Source organism: Elaeis guineensis, chromosome 5 (genome assembly GCF_000442705.2).
Source record: "Elaeis guineensis isolate ETL-2024a chromosome 5, EG11, whole genome shotgun sequence".
Lineage (NCBI taxonomy): Eukaryota > Viridiplantae > Streptophyta > Magnoliopsida > Arecales > Arecaceae > Elaeis > Elaeis guineensis.
This window is the reverse complement of record NC_025997.2, coordinates 51,606,717-51,630,759: the sequence shown is the minus strand read 5'-3', so window position 1 is coordinate 51,630,759 and position 24,043 is coordinate 51,606,717. Positions and strand designations below refer to the sequence as shown.

At 36.8% G+C, this 24,043-nt stretch overlaps 1 long non-coding RNA gene across 15 annotated transcripts in view; it reads left to right on the top strand.

Moving 5' to 3' along the window:
- The window catches only part of LOC105034755 (uncharacterized), a 144,233-nt gene that overhangs the window by 68,198 nt on the left and 51,992 nt on the right, over positions 1–24,043 (top strand). For 6 of the 15 annotated variants that reach the window (XR_012141532.1, XR_012141522.1, XR_012141521.1 and 3 more), the window contains 4 exons: positions 1,200–1,282; positions 1,905–2,065; positions 2,586–2,730; positions 3,945–4,035. This is a non-coding gene — a long non-coding RNA (uncharacterized lncRNA). The remainder of the gene's footprint in view (positions 1–1,199; positions 1,283–1,904; positions 2,066–2,585; positions 2,731–3,944; positions 4,036–24,043) is intronic. The other 9 variants (XR_012141523.1, XR_012141531.1, XR_012141530.1 and 6 more) reach the window with 3 other exon arrangements.

Here is a 24,043-nt window from a genome sequence, read left to right as displayed (position 1 = left end):
TAACGTATCTGTATTTTTAGATTTTTTTTTTTTTGACTTTTATAGTGGCCAATTCTTCATTGATAGACTTCCTAAAAATTGAATCATTAGTCTTGTCTAAATATTTGACTTTTAAGAATGAAGAAAAAATACATTTCATTGTCTCATTTATATATTGTCATTACAAATATTGTTTGGGAATGCCTGCCTGCCAATAGGCATAGTTCATGGGGTTCTCCACATTTATTATGTTTGACAGCTGAATTTACTTATCCACCCATAGACTAAACAGACCACATGTTCTCTAAAAATAACTGTCTGTTAGTATGTTTGAGACAAGTTGCTTAGCTTATATTTTTGTTTAATTATTATTAGTTAATTTTCATCAGCATGTACAAATTTCTCCGATGTGAAAAGCTAAATATTTAATTAGAAGGTTGGTTGGCTAAAACAACTTTGGTGGAAAGGTGATCAGGAGATCACATATAATTATAATAAAAAGAGAGAACATGTTAAGACCTTCTTCACAAAAATAAATATCTTATTTTCTTTAGGGTCTCAGGTCAAAATACTTTTTTAATAAAAAAATTTAAAGTTAGATATGATGACACTATTATGTAAATATGGATGTTAATTATGAGTGTTTTTGTGTGAAAATAAATTTTATGATTTTATCTACTTGCTCGATGTGAACAAATCAAATTTCTTGGTAATTAAAGTACAAAATCATTGCAAAAGGTTAGATAAAGTTCTGCTATAGTTGTCATTGCTTATTTTGGTCTTCTAGTTTATGAGGTTTTTGCAGAGTTTAGCAATCTACTATGATCTTAATGTTTCTGTTTTTGCCTGGTTTGTGGTAAATATATCTCCTTTTTTTTTTTTTTTTTAAAGATAATTCAACCAATTAATGCAAAAGGCCAGAAAGGCTTTCAACTTTTTTTCCTTCTCACATAAACTAAATTGCATGATCTTCCATGTGCATCATTTGTAGTTATACCAGTCCCTGAATAGGAGAAAAAAATTATCAAAATTGCAGACAGACAAGCTTCTTCTTCTTCTTCTTTTTTTCTTTTTGAAAAATCGTGTATAAAAAAAGTCAAATTTGAATCCAGATCAGGAATTATATACCTGATTAAAGTCCTAAATCATTTCACCCCTACCTTCAACACCTAATAATTAATATCAACTTCAACCTGCTGAAGAGTTGAATTTGGAGGCAGGTCAGTTTCCAGATCTGGATAGTTGCTCTGAAAGGCAAGAAGAGGATCCAGGACCGTGCTCTCACTTTCAACAACCTCCTAAGGTAACACTTGAGACCTCAAAAACCCATCCCAGGATTATAACCTAGGTTGAAAAGCTTGTAGAGAAACTTGATGGATGTATCATTTTAAACTTCCCTAAAACTAGAATAGTTCTTCTCCTTCCTTATGCTGGAATCTGCTGCTATTCTATCACCTCTCTCCCTTCAATCCAAAGGATAATCCTTTGACTAATTTATCGAAGACCACTGGCACATCAGCACAATTAATCTCACCACTCAAGTCACATGCTTATAGCTGAAATATATATACTTTCTGTATATTGTTTTACGACAACATTTGAAACATTTCACGATTCATATTATCTGTAATCAAAGTAACGAATTTGATTAGAGCCATTTGCTATCCATGCACTTCTATGTTAGATAAGAAGTCACATAACATTTTGCAAAAAAGATGCAATCTTTATTATATCTAAGTGATTCTTATGATTTCTGGTGTTTCTGCTAGAGTCATCATGATTCACATTCTTCATTGCAAAATTGTGAATTCAACTAGAAAATTGTTATGCATGCAATCTGAGTACTTTTTTAAGTAAATAGCATGACCTTTTGCAGAAAAGATGCAACCTTAAATATTTTTAAGTGATTGTTCTTATGATTTCAGCTGTCTCTACAGATGTGTTCTGTAGAGGATGGCTTTCCTGTTTCTGATCAGGAGCAGAGTGTCACCTTGCCATTGCCGGGAGCTTTTCTTGACTTCCTAAACAACAATGGGTTGGATCCATCAATATATGCTGTAGCAGATACCATTCCACGCTATGTAAGGTAGTAGAAATTGACATAGTAATTCATCTTGTACATATTCGTGCTTTCTTGCTGAAAGGCTGCATCATGAAGCTACATTCTTTTGGCTTGTTGGTTTACTTGTTGGGTTGAAATGATAGACTTGGCATAGCTGGCATAGCAGTCTCTGCAATGTGAGTGTAACTTGAATCCAAAAGTGAATGCATGCCTTTAGAGCAAGGTTTGTTGTACAGATCCATACTGCTTGGTACTGGGTGTATAGTACTCGTAAGGTACTTGTACTTATACATGTTACAGTTGTGTCCCACAGCCAGCAATGCACAATGTGTCATTATTCTGGGGGTGGGGGGGGTGGGGTGTACTGGACCAATCTGTACCATAGCAGTAAGCTACCAGAACAGTGCTCAGTACTGATACAACGTACTTTGTGTTAGACTGATGGCCAGATGGAAACTTGCATAATATGATCATTCTGTGCTTCATGTTTTTCTTCTTTCTCCTAAATAGATCCTTATGCTGGATGTCCTTTTCTTACTGGAAGGCTAAAACCAGGCTGTGAATCTCAACTTGTGGATATTGAAGCTGAACTCAGTTGTAAACTTGAGGAGGTTGTTTGGCTACCAGGTTTCTTTTCCATCCTACCTCATATTCAAATTGCTGGTTCAAAGGCATATCAGGAAGGAATGGTGAGAACACTAAACCAAATACTTGCTTTTGCATGTAGTTTTTGCACTATGGTGTCATCTTTAGTTTATGAATTTCCAGCAAGCCTAGTCCAAGAGCTTAGCTTCTTAATAGAAGTTTTATGTCTCAATATAAGTGTATAATTTAATAAGCATGCGCACAAAATCTTCTAATCAAAATGTGAATGTAGAGTAGGGGTGAAAGTGGTATGGATAATATCCGTCTGGATCTGTTTTCATATTCGATTCTATCTGGATATGGACAAAAATTTGAGCATCTGATATTCATATCCATATCTGTCAAAAAAAAAAAGGATGTGGATATGGATAAACAATTATCTGATCCATATCCAAATATTTGATTCTACCTATAATCCTATGTAATTTTGTCTAGCACTCATTAACTTTCAAGGAAAATATACAACCATATTAATATGTTATTAACTTGATTTATTATCCATTTAGTAATATCTTTGATTCTATAGTCATAAAATTTAATTATTCGACCTATATCCATATTAATATCCATACTTTCAGTATCCGATTTGTATCCGTATCCATTTAAAACAAATATGGATATAAATTTTTGCATCCGACTAATATCAATATCTATATTTGTATTCGTTAGAAAGAACAAATATAGATATGGTCATATTGGTATTTGATCCGTATCCGATCCGATTTCAGCCTTAATGTAGAGTGTTCATTAGGAAATGCAGGCAGAAACACTTTTCGACAAGCATATATCATACTTGAGATATTGCCATATAAAGCTGATTTATTGCATCTTCTAACAAATTTCCTGTTATCTTATGCAGATAGAGAAGTAATTGTTCTATATATGAGGTTATGTTAGACGTGGTTTAGATATATCAGCTATAGCCACATCTAATAGTCAGTGTAGAACTTAGAATCCTGGAAATTCTGTAGTTAAGGATAAAGGATGAGTTTTTGAAGCTAGTAAGCAGCCTTAGGTATAAATTTCCTTTGACTGTGGGAATTAGTAAGAGAACTTGTGGAAAATTTTAGGGGAATATGCAAGAAGACAGAATATTAGCTAAAGTGAATTACATGGTTCACATGCACACGTAAAAGTGGAGAGTTCTAAAATGCTAGTTTATTTGGTTGTTGATAGTGGACTTTAGTTCTGCTTTTGGTCTTTTGAACAAGTGTTCTTGGTATATTCAACAATGCATATGCTTAATGCTACCATGCAGATATATGGAATGGATGCATCTTCAGGGGCTGCTGTTTCAGCTTTAGATGTCTCACCAGGAGACCATGTTCTTGATTTATGTGCTGCTCCAGGTAATTATGTATTTTCCTTGTTTTTAAAAACTAACATCTCAATTTTCTTGAACAACATGGTTTTCTTTTGGTTTAAATGAAGTTGCATATATCAGTTATTTTGTTATATTCCTGTATAAATTTATTCTGTTAAATAGTGTATTACGAAATGTTGTATCATGCAATGTATCAGTGTGAAATGAATGAGTGGATGAGCCTAATATGCTTAAGGTCAACATGTGCAAGCTGTTTTATTTGCTGTCTAAACTATTGGTTGAGTTAGAATTTTTGTCTAGTGGGGCTTTTGGACTACAAATTTGAAACTATCAAAGTTACTGCACTCTAATTTTCATATAAAAAATGCATATTGCCATAGGTACTATATATAATAACACATTGCACCATAAGTAAGATAATAACTAGATAAGATCAAATGGCAGATGTATTCATAAAATATCCATAACCATAGCTATAACTACAGTCATCAAATATTGTCCCAAGTACCAAGGTTCGCCGTCTTAATATCGGATTCCGTACCGTTAATATCATATTACAGTGTCAATATGCGGTTTGGTACAATCCAAGACAGCATACCGAGTGTCAGATGGTGTGAGATAGTAATACCAGTATGAGTCGGTATGTTATGGTATGTCCCGTAGAAGGTGGTATAAGGTGGCACAGCAAACCATTGTCCCAACTATTTGGGGTCCGCTTTTGACATCCTAAATTGCCAAGCTTTCTTATTCAAGGCTAACTCTTTGAGTTTTTTCAATCTTCTTCTTATCATTTCTTACTACTTCCATGTTACTTTCAGCCTTCCATTCATTTTTTATATCCTTCAACAAAGAGTAAAGATAGGTGTATTGTGAGTATGATAAATGCATATGCCTATGCATATATTATACCTCTAATTTTTTAAGTAGTTTATATCAAAGAGACATTGAGCTTAAGCATGCTAGCACGGGAGCTGAAAAGTATGTCAAACTACACTAGAATTTGGACCATGGTTCTCAGAGCCATCCCGAACCGGATGGTTTGGGGCGTGTCGAGCCGGACCAATAGAGAATCGGGATAGTTCCGGCAGAGAAAACAGCACACACCGATGCTGGGGAAGAAAGAGAGGGAAACAGAGGCAGAGAGAGAGGAGGAGGAGAGGGAGAGGCCGATGGCCCTTTGTGGAAGCCGGTGGTGGCCTTCTACGGCCGTCGGAGGGTGGCAGAAGCCGCGGCGGCTTCGTTCACCTGGTGGGGCTGCCGCAACGAGCGAGAAAGAGAGAGGAGGGGAGACCATCGAAGATGGGAGGACGGGATGGTGGTGAGGCTGTCGGAGGTCTTTGGGTGGCCGCCGTGGCCACCGGGCGGCGGAAGCGGCGCGGGCAGAGGCGCGAAAGCGGTGGGCATCGGCTATTTTTAAAAGGGGAAGACGAACGGTGATGCCGGCACCTGGTTTGCCGACTTCACTGTTTTAGGATTTTTTTTTAAAAAAGTTTAAAAATAGTGAAGTCGGCACTCGATTTTTCGCTTCACTATTTCAACCTTTTTTTTAAAAAATCCAGAAACAATGAAGCCGGCAAACCCATTGCCGGCTTCACTGTTATCAGGCTTTTTTAAAAAAGCCTGTGAAATAGGGGCGATCGCCTCTGTTTCATGCCGCGGAGCCGTAGGCAGTGTTTATGCGGCCTGATGGCCATGGCAGCTGTCAGAGACGGCCTGCCGGAGGTCCTCCGGCGGACCCCCTCCCTCTTTCTCTTCCTCTCTTTTCCTCTCTTTCTTTTTTTTCCTCCGGTCCTCCCTCTGTCGGTTCACAATGGTACGGAACCGTACCGGACCGTGCCGTCGGCCGACTAGAACGGCCGCAGGTATCGGTTTTCAGAACCTTGATTTGGACTTTGGAGTTCCTAATTGTGTCTGGGTGGGAAGTACATTGTATATATTGAAGTGATTATGATGTAAAAATTTTGTTTTTGTCACTTATTAAGGACACCTTGTAGCTAGTCTTTGTTGGAGTCACAGAAACAAAGAAAGAGTAAATGAAATAACAGAAGTTGATCTATAACATGCATTGATATGGTTGTAGAAAAATTTTTTGTATTTTGTTGTTGGTTTACTCTTATGCGATTCCTTCCTCAGTAGGCGAAAAGATGCTTGATTAAGGAGTGAGATGGAAACACCAAGAAGCACGTGCTTGTGTTTGCTCGGATCCAGCCAAAGCAATAAGCAGTAGTTTTTTGTAGGGGGTTGCTTCTTTTTTCTTAGCGGGAAGTGTGGGTCTTGTCTTGTTGGGAATGAAAGTCAAGGTCTTGTGCTGCCTTAAGCTACTTGTTGTTTTGAGTTCCTAAAAATTAGCAGCATCAAAGCTGGAAACTGTTAACTCTAGGATTATTTGTTTTATATTTGGAGGAGAATAAATTTGTCATATTTTCCCGTCAAAAGTTATGTGGTACATAACATTCCAACATCAAGCCTTTGAACATTGAAAATCAAGTTGTTGTCCTAAAAGTTCACACTAAACATAGCATCAAAGTTATGAGCCAAACCAACCTGACTTGATTGTGGAATTCAGCCGTAAAACTGAAGGCATACTGTATTCAAGCTCATAAGGTTGACAAGTGAAACCCCTTTACATGAAGCCCCTGCAAAAGCCCATTCCACAAAGCTCATATTGTGAATCCCTTTGTATGCTCAACCATTTACTATGTATTATATTAGGTAATAGTTTAATTAAGAGTCAAGTTCTTGGTGACAAGTAATGTTACGGTTAATAGTTGGACAACTTGTTATTGTGTGGTCTCCCAAGGAAAGATCAAGAGATTTTTTGAAAAATGTTGTGTTATTAATCTTACACGTATAGAGTTGGAGACTTGTTCCATCTTGTGCTTACATAAGGACTAGCCATGCATGAGATTGTAACTTTGACTTGATTATTTGAATGAGAATTTAACCATTGGGTTTTTCATGGAGTTAATGCTGTTATCTTCTTTCTCTCGTTCAGAGGTGGAATTTGTAGGATGAAAGTGTTTACCTGGCTTTTACTTGCTCTGTCTTCTCTCCTCTCCATTTTCTTGCATTAGCCAGAGGTACCCAGGGTAAAAAACACCTGCTAGTGTTCTGTAGCCTTGGCTTAAGCCAAATTTGCTTATAACCAGTCTTCAAGCCAGACGATTGGTTCTAGTCCTTTTTAAGTGCTCTATGGTGTCAGGCCAATGCAATGTCTCCTCTTCCTACTAATTGCTTTATTGAAGATATCCAACCAAGGACATCTAGGTGCTCCAAGAATGAATGCAAGCCCAAATTAACAAGCAAAAATCAAAATTGTTGAGATGCCGCCAACCAGCATGGCAATCTTGTTGCTTCGAGAAAGTAGATTTGGTTTCAATTCAATTTTGCAAAGAATGCTTCACATTTGGGCACAATCAAGATTTTAAATCTCATGGGACAAAGGTGTCCCAGTTTCTTCATAGAATGGGATGCCCCATCTTTCCCCTCTTCTTCTTTCCTTTCTTTCTTTTTTTTTTCTTGCTTCTTTCTTTTTTTCTTTTTTTACCTTCCTTTCTTTTCTTTCCTTTTTTGCTCTTTTTCTTCCCTCTTCCTTTCTTTTTTTTATTTTTCTTTTTCTTTCCTTTCATTTTTTTTTCTTCATCTTTTTTTTTCCTTTTCTTCTCTCCCTATGTCGGTGGGTTTCGGAGTCCCGAACCCACCTTGTTCTCGTTTTCTCATAGGAGCGGGATGGAATGACCGGCATGCCTCCTGTCCTACTGGGATATAAAATGCACTATGGCAAGCTCAAGCAAAGGGCTGATGGACCATTTGAAGTTCTTAAATGGGTTAGGGAGAACACCTACAAGGTCAAAATACTAGGAGATTATAATGTTTTGCCTAACTTAATGTAGTAACCTCTCTCACCGTATCATGGAGATGAAGATGAAGTAACAAACTTGATGAGTGAGTTCTTTTCAATTGAGGGAGAATGGTGCTAAACTATCTATGGACCAGGCTAAGAAGCCCTCAAGAGAAGTATGAGTCATGAGACCATGTCATTGAACTAGCATTCATTATCGCCATTATCAATTTTGAATTTTGAAGTCTTACAGTCATCATTAATATCTAGTTGCTACTTGGGTCTATGGTTAAGTCTCTTGGACACGTGGGATGACTATGTTGGAAGTTGTCTCTTGGATGATTATATCGGGAGTTGTTGTCACTAGTGCCTCATGGGAGCATGTTAGTATATGTCCCTTAGTAACTGAGCCATGCAATAAAGTGAATGGCCTATGTTTGAATTCACATGCAAATATCTTTTGAGGAGTCATTCTTCTTCTTGTTCCTCCCATTCATGGTGGATTCCATAAGGGTGTAAGTGCCTACCCCAATGTACACTCGTGTTACCTCTTTTCTCCATTTTCCACCGCAAGATTAGGATGATTTATGCAGAATCGAATCTCAATGACAGATTTTTGATCTGACATGTATAATTTGAAAATGTGCTTATTTACTTGGATGACTTTTCTCAGTTTCAGAATCTGGAAGGAGTCCTGTTCTTTTTGGATCATTTTAACTAGTTTAGGTCTTGATCACAATGTCATGGATTTTAGTTTACTTGTTGGCCATGTTATGCAGTGGTCTTACCATTTTAGGTACTACCTCACACAAATCCTATGGTGTTAGTGCATATCCTATGATGACAAGCCTTATGGGTTGGTATGTGACTCCTGGATCAAGTGGCATGGATCCGATTACTTATAGCTTGCTTGACTAAACCACGGTTATCTCAAGCATACAACTAAACACATGTCTATAAAGGCCTAAATTCCCTTTATTTTGTATGTTTATAGAATTTGATACTCAGGTTTCTGATGGGATTCGGATGCATTGTGGAAGATAGGATTTTAAAATTTTACATACATTCAACAATTGAAACCATAAGATCCGAATCCAAAAACCAAAATCACCTTGATGATTACAATCAAATACAAACCAAAGAACAATCAAACAAGAAAGGAGAATATGAATATACCTTTAAGAAGATCTTAGATTGTTTTTTTCTTGTTTGATTTCCACTAGGCACCTAAGTGAATGCCCTCCATGCTAGTCCATATAGGAATCGATCAAGGACCTCTCCCTCAACTCTTTTCCCGAATCCCTTCTTGAGGAATTCAACGCCCCCTTTGTGTGAACCACCCTTCTCAAGGAGTTCCGCCTCCTTTTATTTTTGACGTGAGCGCCCTCTTGGGCATGAGGCATGAGGCCTTTTCATTACATGAGAGTTCTCTAGGGCATGAACTCTTCTTTGGGGCGTGGGCTCTCTTGGGCATCAACTCTTTGACCATCTAAGGTTTTTGGCATCCAAACTCTATGGCGTCCAAGGGTTTGAGGGATTTGTTAGTTAGGGTTTTAACACGTGCTAGCATGGCTATTTAAAATCCCCTAAGATTTCACAAAAAATTATAACCTTAGTACTTTATTCAAATAGGTCCTCCAAGGCCTAAATTGAGTAAGCCACTAATTTTAAGTCCTTGATCACAATTGCATAAGTGTGTTCCATTGAGTTCCACATCTAGCCAGCAGTAGGTCCAAGCTTATGTCTAGCTAACTTAATTAGAACTCTTTTAATTAATTAGGCCTAAAACATGTTAAGCCTAAATGCATCAATTAATTAGAACCCCTTCTAATTGAATAAGCTCCTTAATTCAAAAGAGCCTACAAATTAAGATTGACGTCTAGCAACGTATCATGACTATTCGAAAGATGTGGAATTTCAGTGGAATGATTAAAACATTCTTTCATGGAAAGTTATCGTGTAATTCAATCCTTCGATCACACATCCCAAATAAACCATGGGCATGGACTCATGTCAAGTCTAAATACTTATCTATATGTACCTTAATCTAATGATAATGACTCAATTGATGAAATATTAGAAATTTTTTTCAATTTTCATCCTACTTTGGTTAAAGACTTCTTAAGTCATTATCCTATATGGTCACATAGGATATTCTCTCCTTTTACAAGGAGTAATCGATTTTTTGTTGACCACTTACAATCTTCATGCATCATCATGCCCAGAACATCCCACAAATCTCAAAGAGTCATACTGGGATATGGATCAAAACATAGATCCATATACATAAGGTACCATGATAATCTCAGATCTAAGGATCACATGTACCGTTCTCACTAGAGAACCATCTATTGACATATTAGTAAGACCATCAGATGTTCTTCCTGTAGATCAGTTCAGTAAACTTATTCTCCAATGAGCACCCATACTCTTATATTAGTGTCTTCACATAAATGATTGTGAGATCAATCACCCTTTACTTAGGATATACCAGTCTTATCGATATCATTAATCTCCGATTCAATGATCCTATGATTGAGAATATTTTAGATTGGGACTATCAAGGTTTTAGGTCTCACTGGTGATCTTATCATGATCCTAAAATCAGTCCTAATCTATAGAGTTCATCATAATTATAATTAAGTTATAAATAAGATGCATCATATGATGAAACACAATGCCTCATATTATTGATAATTAATCAATATCATGTACATGAGTAGGAAGATAAAACAAAAAAATTCCATCACATCATCTATGCGATTGGCTTGCAGAACATTATTTTTTCAATTTTCTAACACTTCTTATGGGCAATCTCTGTTACACCATCCATGTTGAACTTCTTCAACACGAGATCTATGTACCTAGATTGGGACAAGACTAGCATCTTCTTAGATCATCTCTATAGATCTTTATATCAAGTATGTAGGATGCTTCACCGAAGTCTTTCATGAAAAACTTCTGTGATAGTAAAATCTTGATCGATTGCAACATTCGGATATTATTCCCAATGAGTAGTATGTCATCTACATACAAAACTAAGAAAATAACGGTACTCCCACTCGTCTTCTTGTAAACATGGTTCATCCATATTCTTGATGAGGCCAAACGATTTAACTGTCTTATCAAAATAGATGTTCCAACTCTTCGATGCCTGCTTTAATCCATAAATGGATTTTTTTAGCTTGCAAACTTGATTTGCCCTCCTACTAGAGAAATCCCTCTTGCTGAGTTATGTAGACTTCTTCCTCAAGATTTTCGTTGAAGAAATTTGTTTCACATCCATTTGTCAGATCTCATAGTCATAATATACAGCTATAGTAAGCAAAGTCCGAATGGATTTAAGCATAGCTACTGGTAAAAAGGTTTTTTCATTGTCAACACCTTTTTGTTTGAAACTTTTTGTCACTTACCTAGTTTTATAGGTTTTTACTAGGCCATCGGTTTCAATCTTCTTTTTGAAGACCCATTTGCAATCTATTGGAGTCACATCCTTAGGCACATCAACCAAAGTTCATATTTGGTTGGTATATATGGAGTCCATTTCGGATTTCATGGCTTCAAGCCATTTATCAGTCACTACTCCTGACTGCTTCCAAATAGGTCATGGGATCATCATTTTCAATGATGTATGGCTCGTTGTTATTCTCAATGACAAACTCATATTTGAGAGGTGCATTGCGCACTCTTTTTGACTTTCGCAGAGAAAGTGTGTGCAGTGGTTGTACCTCATCAATGGGTACTTCTGGTTGAGGATCAACTTGTGGACTATCCACAGGTTATTGTCGGGTGGTTTGTTGGTCTTGAACTTTTAGTTCAATTATCCTCCCACTAATAAATTCTTTTTTCAAGAAAATGGTATGCCTACTGACAAATACCTTTTGTTCAGTAGGATAGTAAAAGTAGTATCCCATACTCTCCGTAGGATAGCCTACATATATGTACTTATTCAATATGTACTTATGCGATCTAGCACTTAGTTTATGTCCTTCAATTCTTTTGACATAAGCAGGATAGCCCCATATCTTTAGTTGTTTGATGTTCGTCCTCTTTTTTTTCCATATCTCAAATGGAGTGATAGTAATAGATTTAGATGGTACTTTGTTTATAATGAATGCGACAGTGTTAAGGGTATATCCCCAAAATGAGATTGGAAGGTCTATGAAGTACATCAAAGACCACATTATATCTAATAGTGCGGTTTTTTCTTTCTGCAACATTATAATTGTGGTGTATAAGGAGTCCATTCAGAGAATTTTTTTTTTTAAGATGATCAAGAAATTCACTAGTTAAGTATTCATTCTTTCGATCAGATCAAAGAGCTTTAATATTCTTATCAGTTTGTACTCAACCATACTTTGGTACTCTTATCAAAGGCTTCGGATTTATATTTCATTAAATACATATATCCAAACCTTGACAAGTCATCAGTGAAGGTGATGAAGAGTATCCGCTCCTGGCTTGAGTTGTCATTGGGCTGTAGACATCCATATGTACGAGGCCTAATAATTTACTTGTTTTTTTTTTTACGTCCAGTAAATGGACTCTTGGTCATTTTTTCTATGAGACAAGATTCATAAGTTTTATATGATTCAAAATAATATGGATCAAAGAACTTTTCTTTGTATAACGTGTTTATTCTTGACTCATTAATATCACCAAGTCGGCAATGCCAGAGATATGTGACGTTCACATTTTCTCTCTTTTTTTTTTCTTTATTTGATCAATATGAAGAATGTTATCATTGAGTGATAGGAATATAAGATCATTATCTACATATCCATTGCTATAAAATTCGCCAGAATGATAAATAGAGCAATCTTTGTCCTTCTGTTTTATATTATAACCATGTTCGAATAACAAAGGTATAGAAATAATATTTTTAATAATTTTTGGCATGTAACAACAGTCTGCTAATTTCAAAATCTTTGTTTGAAGGCGATTTTAACAAATTGGTTCCTACAGCTTCGATCTGGATGGACTCTCCACTAGCATCGATCAACTCGAAGTCATCTTTATTGAGCTTCCTTATTCCCTGTAGTCTTTGCAATGATTTGTGTAAGTGAGAACCCTATAATATCCATTCGGCCACTTGGATTATGGGTCTTGTCCTAGGTGCATCAAATATTGGGCCATCTCATAGACCATCTTCATGCTCCTTTGCTTTTAAGCTTCCTGGTAGTCTTGTCTTCATCTCCATAAAGGCTTGATGAATGCTTCGTCTTCTTTCTTTATTTATAAATACAAACAAATATTTTCTATCTACTTATAAATATTTTTCCTATCCTACTTTTACATCAATATGTAAGAAACCTTAATCAATAGTTGGGGAAGGTACATAGGAGGGAGAAAGAAGATACAACCAGAAAAATAGATGAGGGAGGGGCATGCAGGCCCAATTTTATTGAATAAAATTAAACCATCAATACACATTCATCCATTCATCATATGGGTTCTTTTAGTCCATAACCATCCATCATGCAATTCATAACATTTATATAAATTATGCAATTAAACTACTTACGTTATTCTAATTGTGATATCATTCACACATATGTCACAAAGAAATCATGTGTTTAACTTCATGGGCGCAAGACCCATCTAGGATGTAACTATGTTTTTGGTCCAACTTTTGGGCCAACTAGCATTAGATTGTGATTTGGATTCAACTCTTGGCCCCATGTCAATTATGAGTCAACCATATGTCAACTTTTGATTTAAGTCAATTAGAATTCAACTTTTAGTCAAATCCTAATCCAATTAGGTTTGTGAATTCTAATCCAATGAGGATTATGAATCCTAGTTTACTTGCAACTCTAATTAGCAAGAATCCCAATCTAATTAGGACTGAATTTTATTTGACTTTCAATTCTCAATTGACAAGAATCCTAATCTCATTAGGATAATGAATTCTAGTCAATTTCCAATTCATCTTTTAACATGGTACAGAGTCTAAGCCCCTTAGAACTTTGATTGAAGCATCCTTCTTCCATGGGATTCAACTCTCAGCCATGAATTATGGTGGCACCGCGGCTGTCAACCATGATTACCGCCCATAATCTCTTGACCTCGGCAGCCATGTTGGGCGGGCGTGATCATCACATGCAGCAACAGCACCTGCCTCACACATCATATGCGCGAGGCAGCCTCCCCATGGTGAGTTTCAGATGGTAGAGGCCACCAAAACTTGTCACACAAGTTTTCAAGGCATAGTATCTCATCCCACGGTTTGATCATGCACAAAACAATTTTGTTTTTTTATGATGGATGCAACAAATCAAAAACTAAACATTATGCATAATCAGATCATGATATATTATGAATTAGATCTAATCTATATCACAACAATAACATAATATTTGATTGAATCAATCAAAGATGGCTCTGATACCACTAATGGGATTCGGATGCGCTGCGGAAGATAGGATTTTAAAATTTTACATGCATTCAACAATTGAAAACACAAGATTCGAATCTAAAAATTAAGATCACCTCGATGATTATAATCAAATACAAATCAAAGAACAATCAAACAAGAAAAGAGAATATGAATACCTTTAAGAAAATCTTAGATTGTTTCTTGCTTGTTCAATTTCCACTAGGCACCCCGATGAATGCCCTCCAATGCTCGTCTACACAAGAATTGATCAAGGACCTCTCCCTCAACTCTTTTCCCGAATCCCTTCTCAAGGAATTCAGCGCCCCCTCTTTTCATGAACCACCCTTCTCAAGGAGTTCCGTCTCCTTTTATTTTTGATGTGAGCCCCCTCTTGGATGTGAGGCGTGAGGCCTTTTATTACATGAGAGTTCTCTAGGGCGTGAACTCTCCTTTGGGGCGTGGGCTCTCTTGGGCGTCAACTCTTTGACCGTCCAAGGTTTTTGGCATCCAAACTATTTGGGTCCAAGCTCTTTGGTGTCCAAGGGTTTGAGGGATTAGTTAGTTAGGGTTTAACACATGTGCTAGCATGCCCATTTAAAGCCCTTTAGGATTTCACAAAAAATCCATAATCTTAATACTTTATTCAAATAGGTCCTCCAAGACCCAAATTGAATAAGCTACTAATCTTAAGTCCTTGATAACAATTCCATAAGTGTGTGGACCATTGGATTCTACATCTAACCAGTAGTAGGTCCAGGCTCATGTCTAGCTATTTTAATTAGAACTCTTCTAATTAATTAGGTCCAAAACATGTTAATCCCAAATACATCAATTAATTAGAACCCCTTCTAGCTAATTACTGAATTAAACTTTTTAATTCATAAGAGCTTACAAGTCAAGATTGACGTCTAGCAACGTATCATGACTATCCGAAAGATGTGAAATTTTGATGGAATAACCAGAACATCCTTCTGTGGAAGGTTATCGTGCAAATCAATCCTTTGATCACACAATATTCTAGATAAGCCATGGGCATGGAATCATGTCAAGCCCAAATACTTATCTATATGTACCTCGATCTAATAATGATGACTTGATTGATGAAACATTAGAAACTCTTTCTAATTTTCACCCTATTTTGGCTTAAGACTTCTTGAGTTATTATCTATGAGATACATAGGATGTTCTGTTCCTTTATAAGGAGTGACCGATTCCTTGTTGACCATTCACAACTTTCATGCACACTTCATCATGCCCAGAACATCCCATACATGTCTCAGAGAGTCATGCTAGGATATGGACCAAGACATAGATCCATATACACAAGGTACCATGATAATCTCAGATCTAAGGATCATTTGTGCTGCTCCCATCAGAGAACCATTTATTGATATGCTATTAAGACTCCATCAAATGTTCTCTCTGTGGATCTGTTCAGTAAACTCATTCTCCAATGAGCACCCACACTCTTATATTACTGTCCCCACATAAGTGATTGTGAGATCAATTATCCTCTCCTTTGAGCATATATAGGATGTGCCAGTCTTATCGATATCATTGATGTCTGACTCAATGATCCTATGATTGGGAACGTTTTAGATTGGGACTATCAAGATTTTATTTCACTGGCATGATCTCATCATGATCCTAAAATCATTGTCCTAATCTATGGGGTTCATCATAATCTTAATTAAGTCATAAATAAGATACATCATATGACGAAACATAATGTCTTATATTTGATAAATAATTAATATTATGTACATAAGTAGGAAGATAAAATAGAAAAATCCCATCACATAATCTATGCGATTGGCTTGTAGGGTACTATTCTTTTAGTTTCCTAGCACTATGCTTGGTGTTGGTCAAAGTTTTGCTTCTCCATAATTGTGCTAATATTATGATGTGATACCATGATCTCATCCCTGCCCCTGCCTTTTCTCTAATAGGCCCTCATCAATGATATCACTGTAGTCATCCCCAAGGCTATGCACATAACTATCCAGTTTAATTGTGTATTTCTCATCTTAATCGTGTATTAATGTAGTATATTTTGTACCTAGGCTGAAGCAATTCTTGCTCCTTCATGGACTCATAAGCCTCTCTAATTTCTCATTGTCGTGAGCTCCTTCATTTACTTCTAAGCCTTGCTAATGTCTTATTGTCATGACCAATGACCATGCTGCACATGCTCTGTTCTACATGCTTCAATTATGTTTTTTTGCATCAACTCCTAGTTGCGACGCAGAGAAAGCATTTGAACTACCTGTGTCATTTGCTTATTCGTGCCTGTATTAGTGCAATTTCTGGAAACATTATGTTTTGCCATGCCATAACTGTGGTGATTTGTTGCAGTTCACCCTATTCTGGTGTCCTTTGTATCCTTCTGGTCAAGTATTGCATGATTTTGTCTCAAATTCATGAAGGAAAAAGGGGATTCATGCTGAAGGATTGCTAAGGAACATCTAAAAATTGTTCTATAATAATCTAACAAAGATTTTATCTTTTACCTATTACGCAGCGGAATAGGGATCAAATCTCTAAAGGATTCTGAATCCAAAGCCTCGCAAAGGTTTGAACGTACAAATCCTCTACTTCGTGCGCATGCCAAACTTCGCAAGAAAGCAGGATGAAGCTTCAGATTGTTGTATCTTCACAAGATAGCAAGGAGGAGAGGGAGGAGATCTTTGGTGTGACGCCTCACACCTAAATTTTGGGACACCTAGGCCTCTTCACGTCATGGAGAAGATGGATGCCCAAAACAACATGCCAAGGAGAAGAGACCCTTCTCTTCTCTTACGCCACCTCTCTCTCTTTTTCACCTTAGCACACAATCTAATTATTCTTTAATGGTTAGAGGTCCTCCTTATTTATAGATGATTTTTCATGACTCAATAGATAAGGAGTCCTAATTCAAATCAGTTTTGAATTAATCCTTCCCTTATCTAACTAGGAATCTTGTTTGAGATAAGATAGGCACCTAACTAGGTGCCCTCGTGCACCCACACCTACATCCAAGTGTGGGGCGGCAATAACCAGCACCCTACCCCCTTTAGGTTGACCATGAGGAGAGAGAGTCCTAGCAAAAGTGGACTCTAAGGATCCAATCCAAATATGGGTCAATTCGAATCCAATTCGAACCTGATTCGAATCAATTTCAAATAGGCTATCAATCCCAGACTGTTTAGGATTTAGTACCAAGTCTAACTTAGATTTTCAACCCAATTAAGTCTAATTAAATCAGATCTAATTTGAAATTAATTAGCACTTAAATCCAATCTCTCATAGACTCCTTGGATCATAGATCAAATCTTGTTCATCCCCAAAATTGAATCTGAACCTTATGTCTAGTGCTAGCTAGACATAATCAACTGTTTAATCCCGTATGACGCATAACTTAATTCTCAATCAAGTTAATCTATTTGTTTAATCAAGTCATGTACTTCCAAATTGAACATATAGATTTAGGTCAATTCTTTTCTACGTCATTTGACTTTGTGCATGACTCCACAGGTTTGAACACTAAGCCGGTAGCATAAGAGCCATTTTTTGTACTAATCGAAGTGACCATCTAGCAATAGTTTCCGACATCCAGATAGGTCGAATATTTGCAAGACAATATTCAAGAACCTATATATATGGTTACTGTATAATTCATCCGTTTGACTCTGAATATTTTAGGACGATCTAAGATTAAACTATCAATCCTGAAGGATCATCCTCATTGTATTCCAATCTTTCAAATCCATCACATAGATTCCCTGGCCAAAGTTTTACTGAATTGAAATACAGTGATGTATCAGTTCTATAATCCGGAGGGGTCAATTCCATCTTGATCCACACAGACTTCATAAGTACTTGACTGTACCCAGTAGCCTTCCATCACTGTATTAAAAATGCAGATAGTCTGGCACCAAAGTACAGTGAGTTGCTTGTAAGTCACTATGACGATCTTAGGTCTGAGGGATATTTATACCCATACGCTTCGCGAGCTGCTTTTGACAGCACTCAACGGATGAGTCACTTGTTCAGTGACGATGTACTCCTATATCTCACCTATATGTCATACTAGTATCTCCATACTCCTTGGTTAAGAGAGCAACCAACCTATATGGCACACAATGACCTTCACTCGATAAATGTCATTGTTCTTTAATAACATATCATTGGATCGTGAACATGTTTAAGAACTATATGATAAATCTTTTTTTATCGATTACTTTATAGTTCTAAAGATTTCATCATAACACGAGTTCTAGCAAGGAAGATATAACTGTGATGAAAGATGCCAAAATAATTTTTATTCATTGATAAATAATTCATATACATATTACAAAATGAGCATAATCATCCAAACGATTGGCTTTAGGATATATTTTCTAACAACTCTCATTTGAACTAAAGCCAGTCAGGACAGTATCTTATACCCATCTTCCACTTATGATCATTGAACTCTTTGATCCCGAGAGTTTTAGTGAAGGGGGTGGCTATGTTCTCCTTTCCATCGATCTTCTGAAGTTCGACGTCATCTCGATCCACGATCTCACGTACAAGATGATAGCAATGCAAACTCTGCTTGGTACGCTGTTGTGATTTTGGTTCTTTCGCTTGAGCTATGGCTCCAGTGCTGTCACAGTACGGTAGAATAGGGCCATCAACAGAGGGTGTAACTCCAAGCTTGGTAATGAACTTCCGTAACCACACTACCTCCTTTGCAGCATCAGATGCAATAATATATTCTGCTTCGCATACAGAATCTGTCACAGTATGTTGCTTGGAACTCTTCTAGCATATTGCTCCTCCATTTAAGGTAAATATGTAGCCCGACACGTTTCTGCTGTCATCATAGTCTGACTGAAAATTAGAATCAGTGTATCCCATAAATTTCAAGTCGTGTCTTCATAGATAAATCATTGGTCCTTAGTATTTCTCAAATACCTAATGATTGTCTTCACAATCCTTCAATAATTTTCATCCAGATCAAACTGATATCTACTCATTACTCCTAGTGAATAGACCACATCCGGTCTCGTACACGTCATGGCGTACATGATAGATCCCACTGTCGAAGCATATGGGATCCTACTCATATGCTCTTTCTGAGGGGTTATCGGATAATCCTTCTTGGAGAGTAATATCATAGCCTATCGGAAGATAGTCTTTCTTGAAATTCTCCATGTTGAACCATTTCAACATGGTATCGATGTACATGGATTGGAACAATCCAAGCAACCTTCAAGATCTATCTCTGTAGATTTTCATCCTTAAGATGTAGGATGCCTCTCTCAAATCCTTCATGGAGAACTATGATGAGAGCCACAATTTTGCACTTTGCAAAGCTGGAATGTTATTTCCTATTAAGAGTATGTCATCTACGTACAGTATAAGGAAGATGACTATAGAATCGTTAGCCCATTTATAGACGCAAGGCTCTTCTCTATTCCCAAGGAAGCCATACGTTTTGATTACCATATCAAAATGCATGTTCCAACTCCTAGATATCTGCTTCAGTCAATGAATGGATCTATTTAGTTTGCACACCTTAGATTCGTCTGTGGATGTGAATCCTTTAGGTTGTATCATATACATCTCTTCTTCCAGCTCTCCATTAAGGAAAGTAGTTTTGACATCCATTTGTCAGATCTCATAATCTAAGTGTGTTGCTATTGCAAGCATAATCCGGATGGACTTGAACATTGCCACAGGTGAGAACGTTTTGTTATAGTCAATACTATAATGTTGACGGTAATCCTTGGCAACTAGACGGGCTTTATAGGTCTTCACCTTTCCGTCCGTCTTTTTCTTTTGAAAATCCACTTGCACCTCATGGGTTTTATCTTTTCGAGCGGATCAACTATATCCATACACTATGGATCTCCATGGATTCTATCTCGGATTTCATGGTCTCAAGCCACTTTTGAGAGTCGGGCCTTTGCATGGCTTCTATATAGGTGATTGGATCTTTATCGTTTTCATCAAGTTTGATAAGATCACCATCCCAGATCAAGAAACCATAGTATCTGTCCGGTTGACGCAGTACTCTACCGGATCTTCTTAATGGTACCTTTACAAACTCCGGATTCGATTCTCCAATCCAATCTGATTCTGTGTGTGCCGGTTCTTCTACCTCATGAACTTCACCAAGTTCAATTTTGTTGGTATTAGTTTTTTCTTCAAAAAACTCTTTTTCTAAAAATATTGTCTTGTTACTGATGAAACCTTTTGTTCTTCAGTGAGGTAGAAGCAGTACTCTTTAGTTTTTTTTGAGTATCCTACAAACAAGTATTTATCGAACTTTGGTCCAAACTTATCTGTCTTTAAATGCTTGACATAAGCTGGACACCTCCAAATCCTAAGATGTGAGAGCACCGACCTATGTCCTGTCCATATCTCATGTAGAGTTTTATCGATAGACTTGCTCGGAACCTTGTTAATAAAAAAGCAGGCAATTTCAAGAATGTATCCCAAAAAAGAGATTGGCAGATTTGCAAATCCCATCATGGATCGAATCATGTCTAACAGGATTTGATTCCTCTTTTCAAACATCCCATTATGTTGTGGCGTTCCAAGAGGGGTCCATTGTGAGAGAATCTTATTTTTTTCTAGATATGTCAGAAAAATACTGGTGAGGTATTTACCTCAGTCTGATCAAAGAGTTTTAATACTTTTTTTAGTCTGTTTTTCTACTTCATTACGAAATCGTTTGAACATTTTAAATAATTCAGATTTATGCTTCATAAGGTAGAATACCCATACGTCGATAGGTCATCTGTAAATGTAATGAAGTAATAGTATCCTCCTCTGGTGTCTATGTTCATGGGTCCGCATACATCACTATGTATTAGACTTAGAACATCATTGGCTCGTTCACCTTTTCTTTTAAAAGGTGACTTGGTCATCTTACCAAGTAGACAGGATTCATAGGTCGGTAATGATTCACAATCATTAATTTCAAGGACATCCTCCTTGATTAATCTGTCTATTCTGTTTTTGTTCATATGACCTAGCCTATAATGCCAAAGGTAGGAGTCACTGACATTATTTATCCAGGACATTTGTTCGATGTGTACATTACACCAACAGGCTATGATAATATATGTATGTCATATTTTAATTGTCTATGCATAATTATAGTATCATTCATAATGATATCACAAAAATCATCCTTTATTAAAAGCTTAAAATCAAGTTTGGCCAAAAGGCTTACAGAGATGACATTCATCAAAAAAGAAGGACAATAATGACAGTCATCTAATATGACACTATTAGACTTAAAAACAAGTTGCATAGTTTCTAAAGCTAGAACTAGATCAAGGCTTCTATCTTTAATGTTCATGAATCGCTTGCTTTTTCTAAATTTTCTACTGATTTGCAGTCTCTGCAATGAATTGCAAATATTAATTGGACTTTCGATATTCAATATCTAGATAGTAGTATTACAAACAGAGCAATTATAAGGAGTTATCATATAAGTACTTTGCGAAGCAATTGATTACTTGTTTCTTTTGTTCTTTGGCCTGTTAGGGTCAAGGGAAGCTATGTATGCCGGACATTTTTTTTCAATGACCCAGTTTCTTGCAAAAGAAGCATTCTGTCTAGCTCTTGTCGACTTTCGATTTTTTACTCTGTTTTGGCTTGGGATTGGCAGCATGTTTTTCTGCACCTTTTTCTTCTTTTCACTCTTAGAGGAACGACGATCTGCAGACGAACCTCCCACTACATGCACCGGCTTCTTTTGAAGCTGATGGTCCTTCTCGAATGTCTGCGCAATCCTAGCAAACCATGATAGTTCACTGCAGGCTTGGTCATTCTGTAGTGGCTCAAGAAGGATAGGTAGGATTTTGGTAGCGAGTTCAGGATAGCATTTTTTTCCAAATGTTCATGTAATGAAAAGTCAAGTTTGCTTAAGCGTTCAATCTGCTCGATCATGTACAATACATGATCAGTGATTGACGCCCTCTCTCGCATATGAGCATTGAACACAACGCAGAAGATTTTATGTCTCTCCGCATTCTCAGGGGTGTCGAAGGACTCATTCAACATTTGAATCATATCCTCTGATTGCATTTCCTCGAACTTACAGTTAAGTTCGTCGTTTATTACTGCCCTCATGATACAACGCACAATCGTCCGATCACTGAGCCACTTCAAATAAGTGTCTTTCACAGCACGGGGTGCATTGGCAGCAGGTTCTTCGGATGTTGGATCTACAAGCATATACAAGATCCTTTCGTGCTCCAGAATGATCTTCAACTTCCGATACCAGCTATCGAAGTTGGGTCTGGTAAGCTTGTCGCTGTCCACAGCAAACAAAGCGATAGTGTGTTGGTCATAATTGAAAAGAAGAAACATCAACCTATTAGTATATTAATTATTTTAATCTTAAAGATATGGACTTTAGTCTAAAGGTACTCCCACTATTTTATACGAATTGGTAGCCTCTACCTCTAATTCGAGAAATTACATTAATTCCTTAGTGGATACTAAAATCCACAAAGACTGCGTTCGGGCCCGAGTGTGGCTCGGCCAACCCTAGTGCATTTATGGATAGGTTCCTAACCAATTGTTTCTCCAAACAACTTCCAGCAATTAGGTTTCACCTCAGGCATCTTTTCAACAGGTGTATAGCGTCTCCACTGAAAATCCTGATTAGGTCTAACCATTAATATGACTACACCAAGCGCATCCAGCAAATGAATGTCCAGGCCCGAGTGTGGCTCGGCCAACCTGAGCATTGATCTGAAAGCCGCAACAAGATAGTCATATGATGAATGATAATTTCAATACCCAATAGACACCAAGCATGTGACGTCTCTAATATCTATTTAGAATATTGAACTCATTATCACGCATCTTAATGGGAGGCTTTGAACTAGGTATCTCCATAACTGTATCATTTTAAAGATATAATAATTTAGAGGATTTGATTTAGTGATTTGAGAATAAGAGAAGAAATTGACCTGTAAGTCGTAAATCCTTCCAATGATTTCACCAAGTCATGAAGAGGACTTTATATAAGCTGATCTAAAGACACCTAAATCAGTTATACTGATTTATCTTAATGGCATGGATCAGCTTGAATCGATTAGTAACCTAATCAAAACATAATTTACCATGTTGGCCAGATAAGTGAGATCGACGGGAGAGATATGCCATTAACTCACCATAGACGCCATCTAGGTGAGTAACTCCCAATTAATGACCACCGATCAAGACTGTCAAACTTACTTTAGACATCAACTGGTTAATTAGTTTCGATTTGGTCCATCAGAAGATTCGGGCTCAACCACTGAGCCATGATCATGTTCCATTGAGTAAGGTCAGAAACATGGACTTGATTTAGCTTCAACTATTGAGGTTAATCTAGAAAAATTTCAACCTAATCTAATTCAACTTTTGATTAGATTTAACCAATTTTTCTATTTAGTCCATATATGTTTCTAATCCTAGATTTAACCCAATAGAAGGATCTGATTCATGTTAACCCATTGCCCATTGATTTATGTGGCATCTTAAAATTCTTTAATTGCCAAATCTAGATCGTTTTGAAACTTAATTCCAAATTAAGTATGTGAAACGTGTGTTTCAATTTATAGAACTATTCTACTAGCGTTTCAAGTGAAGTATACCATATGTTTTATATCATGAAAACTAATTTTCAGATCAATGTTTAATAATTAAATATGCATAAGTATAATCTAAACTTCATATATACATCACATGTATCATGACTACTTTTAGATCACTACCAATTACATCTAATGTAACATGCTATTCTGATTTTAAAATAATTTTATATCTTATTGTAATGAG